The sequence below is a fragment of the Uranotaenia lowii genome, chromosome 1 (assembly GCF_029784155.1).
Source record: "Uranotaenia lowii strain MFRU-FL chromosome 1, ASM2978415v1, whole genome shotgun sequence".
In the NCBI taxonomy this organism is placed as follows: domain Eukaryota; kingdom Metazoa; phylum Arthropoda; class Insecta; order Diptera; family Culicidae; genus Uranotaenia; species Uranotaenia lowii.
This window is the reverse complement of record NC_073691.1, coordinates 93,055,557-93,060,176: the sequence shown is the minus strand read 5'-3', so window position 1 is coordinate 93,060,176 and position 4,620 is coordinate 93,055,557. Positions and strand designations below refer to the sequence as shown.

At 39.2% G+C, this 4,620-nt stretch overlaps 1 long non-coding RNA gene across 1 annotated transcript; it reads left to right on the top strand.

Moving 5' to 3' along the window:
* Window positions 1–1,338: 1,338 nt before the first annotated feature.
* LOC129740221 (uncharacterized) lies at window positions 1,339–3,136 on the top strand. Its single transcript, XR_008736151.1, has 5 exons — window positions 1,339–1,481; window positions 1,537–1,602; window positions 1,658–1,777; window positions 1,835–1,913; window positions 1,977–3,136. It is a non-coding gene; the product is annotated as an uncharacterized LOC129740221 (long non-coding RNA).
* Window positions 3,137–4,620: the final 1,484 nt, after the last annotated feature.

Below are 4,620 nucleotides of genomic sequence, written 5' to 3'. Positions count from 1 at the left end.
TCGAGATAACACGCTTCAAAGTTTCTTTGTTATGCAGTTTCCCATATATTTAACGAAAAGTGGTAATATTTGTTCAATCGAACAAGTGTGAAGATTAAATTCTAAAAATCTAAAAAAAGCGCCAAATATAGATTTTAACACAGAAAATCGTTTGGTGTCATTAACTCAAAATTGATCACTTTGTCACTTATACCGCTTTAGCTCTGAGGGCCGCATTTTATATTGGGAAATGCTAATTCGTTTTATTTCGAAATCACAAAATGTAAACAAACAGGTTTATTACGAAAAAAATACAAAAACTGACAAAAACTAGTCGCAACTTCGTTCCATTTAGAATATGTGTAGCCTGGACAGGATATTATATATATGAAATAAAAATTATTAAGTTGTTTTCATAGATTTTGCAGCAGTTTTCTGTGAATTCTTAGGATGTTTCATACGACGTTATTAAAGCTCACGCAAGAATTATTTATTAACTTGTAACATGTCCACTTATCTTAAAATGATTATTACAGTTATCCAAAAACCTGTGAATAGGAAGAAATGGTTCGCAGAATCGTAGCGGAATTTCCATACCTACAAAATTATGTTGAAAACAATGAAACCGCATTTTTTCATCGAAACAGTGGCAAAGGGCGTTGCCAACCCCATAGAGTGGAATTATTCTCAACTTTTTCAGGAATATATGCCACGGAATACCTAAAGAATCAAAAAAGTTTTCTAGAACACCCAAGGTGATTAATGTATCCCAAGAAATCATCAACATCGCCATTAACCTGGTAGAGCTAGAAGGGTCTTCTGAAAATAGCACATATATCAAGGAGGACATGGCCAAATGTTTGCCATTGTTGCAACATTTAATCTTTCATAAGAAATATCCAAAAGCTATATCAGCAACCTTACCGCATCTACTTGGGTTTGGAGGTGATATGGTAAGTATATCCTACTGGGAAGATGAATTTGCTTTTAGTCCATTATTTTATACTTATTTAACATACTACAGATTATAACTCTTTTACAGAAAGCAACAAACACCACAAAAATGATCACCATTGAAATGAGTTTTCTTCATAAAATCATTTCTACCAATACAAGAGAAAATGCAAAAAAAAAGAAATCAATTTTATCAATCCATAATCTACATTGATAAAAAGTCATCTATACATCATGTTACAAAACAGCCGCAACATACTGTATAGCAGATAAAACATCTAAAACTGGGCCATGATCACCACCAATTAGCATACAAGAAAGCATGCAATACAGAAAAACAACTTGAAAGAACTGTAAGGCATCTAATTTGCTTGCAATCCATACTCACCACTGTCAATCTGAAGATCGTCAAAAGACATTTCCGGAGGAATGAAATGATCTCAATTTTGCGACAGAGCTGTTGAGGACAAGTGCGACTTATTGACCGTGAGTTGGTTCCGTCGAAAACGGTTAACTCGTGATCGAGCAATACGCAGTGGGCGTTAAAAGTAAGGCAATTACATAAAAAGGAATGGTCCGGTATTAACAATGACTCGTTTACAGCATGCACGAGTAAAAGGTCCAGGAATCGCACCCACAAAAGGAGCACCCCGGAACCATACTCTTTCGGTCAGTAAATGCTCTACAGTTGAGAAACAATCGTTGATTCCAATTCATTTCACAGGATCATTAAGCCCAATTCAGCACTGACGAAATCAACAGCGAGCGCATATGAATCAGCCCATCCTTGCATGTTCGGGGCATCAACATCAGACAATTGCATGTTTCGTCAGCATAACGTATGGTAGGTAGACACGCGTTAATGGCCATACAGCTCACTATAAACCGGATTCTTTAATAGATACCAACAAACACTCACGGTTCAGCGTAGCCAGAAACGTCTACAGACCAACGACTCACACACAAGGCCTTCGAAAGAAGTATGTCTACTTGAGGAATTATGGTCTAGTACGAAAATTCTACAATACTTTATTCAATTGTAGGGCCTTAAATTGCAGTCTGAATCCTATAAGCCATCTTAGGATTAGCCGCAGCGTGAGCGTCCGGGAAAGTGCATGTACCCGTAGAGCAAATGTGCTGACAATTCCAGCACAATCCCACTCGTCATAAGTGAGAAATTTAATGTATGTAGAGAATAAGGGGTTAATCTGGTCAATATGATATGTATTCCGTATGCTAAGAAGTTTTGTCTCATTTGAAGTACATCTATAGTCGAGTGTTCCCTAAAACTATTATATTGAAATGCTTTAGCCGGGCAATGATCTGAAATGATACGGGACTCGTTCTAAATTGTGCGTTTTGATTGAGATTGCATTTTATTGTTGTTTGTGCTTCTGCACCGAATAGCCTCGGAAAAGGCGAATAATTATTACAATACCGTTGCGCTTTTGGCACGGAGAGAAAAGGTTGTATCAATCAAAGAGAAATAATGTCGTCATTATAAAGCTGCTCACATTTCTGATTTTTTCTGCTGTCACTTGTCAAGTGTAAAAGTTTGCATTTACTTGTTGTAATTGTAGTTTTAATGAGAAAAATCGATTTGTTACTTAACAAGAAATTTTCAAAAGGTGCTGCTTAAACGAAAACCATACGCCAGAAGTCGCAAAAAAGTTAACGAAACAGTGAGTACCCTGTGAAAGTACTTCTGTAAAATATGGCAGAAACATAACCGAACGGAATCTAGAGTACTAGAAAAAAAAAATGAGACGTCAAAAGTTTTGAATATGATTTCTCCAGCGTCTAAAACTGATAGAGGAAGAAAACTGATGAGCTTCGAAGATGATTGCCCAAAAGTTTAAAAATTGACGGGCTTTGAATCTACAAGCAATGTACACTTAGGCGGAATTAGCTCATGCATTAAAAAGGAAGCTTCACCTACCAGGACAAGACTTGCACGCTTCTGTGGATCAAAGCAATTCACCCGACACCTCGAAATCAAATAATTCTTCAATTCGATTTTCACCACTCGAAGCTTTGGCTTTGATTTTAGATCCAAGCCTTATCCGAAAAAAGTTACGAAAGGCTACGGAAAGTGGATTAGGAAAGAAACGTAGACCTTTATCCATGCTATCCTACGGCTGATTCAATCAGAAAGAAGTTCTGATGTAGGGTAAGCGGATATTCTCGACAATACAAAATTTTATCGGTGCCGAGAGTACAACATGAATTAATGATTTAAAATCGACGACGGAACCTTTTCGGACAGAAATCTTTTCGTAAATTCTCTAGTCCCAGTTAAAGCCGAAGAACACGGAAAAATATTATTCCAAAACGTGCGTCCATCATCTGTACGATATTGTGTAACCGGTTGGTGGCAAATCGTTTGATTTTTGTTTTCATTTTGCAGTTTTGTATATTTAGCTCTAGAAAATTCATGTTCCTTGTCCAGTCTCACAACAAGATAGCACCAAAGTAGGCTACATTTTACTGCTGGCTGCTATCAATTCACAGAGGAGGAAAAGGAGGAAAGAAAAAGAGAAAATGGAAGGCGAAAAGGAAGGTTGCTTCCGTAAAAATCGAGCTCTTCTGTACCAGGCATCCGTGTGTGAAGTCAAGTTCCTGTAAAGTGTTTGTGAACGTCCACGAAATTCACCCGGATACCGGATTGTCTTCGTCCCGGCTCGACCCGCAGACCCTTTAAGGTCTCGCGCCTAATACGAAAAGGACCAGCATCTTCGTCCGCGGGTTCTGCGGATCCCTAATTATAAAGGAGGACTTCCCTTCGCGGTCTGTCCGGATACGGGGCACTCTCGTGGGCTGACCGATTAAAAAGACCCTTAAATAGACGCCCCCTGCTTCCGGAATTGGATTTCCGGAACTGCGACGTCGCGACAGAACAGCTACAGCAGCAGCACATCACAATTAGTGAGCCAAATACACGCCACAAATAACACAAAACATTGTTTTATACACACAGACAACACGCCACATAAAAACATCAATAAAACCACAATTAACATGAAATTTCCGATTTTCTGTATTTTATCCGAAAAGTCCTTGGTTACCCAGTAGCCAGCCGGCCCTGAGGTTCCGTACTTTTAGAGTACCTTGCCTTGGCTGGTCTAGCCGCTGCTCATCTAACAGTAACAATTGCAGACCTGTCCAGTATCCAGTATGTTCAAGAAACGGCCGATATCATCAATCAATAAAAAACGGAATGAGAATCAAAATGCCAAACTCGAAAAACTGTCCTGTATGAGAATCTCCACTTCCCGTCTCGAAACATGTCGAAGAGATCTTACCGTACCAAGTTTTACCCGGACCCGTTGATCGGTAGTTCCTCGAGTGACAACTCTCACCACACTTTCTGTTTCTTCATCAGTTGAGTAGTCACAAACATTTGTGGCTAATGCAACCCGACGAACGAAGCCGATGCTAGATTCACACACCTGCTGGGTCATATTCATTAACTTGCCTCTCTGGATGCGCGTATTTGCTCGCAAACCGAAATACCCCTGCAGCCGTGCCATAACATTAGCAAAAGGAGCGTCCGACTCGTTGGGCATATCTGGCATGGACTTCTAAGTTGGATGATTTTTTTTTATTCGAAGGCTGGTATTTATTTTAAAAATCGAAAATTGCAAACTCTCGTCATTTGAAGCCGCTAGCTCAAATGAAGACATTAGG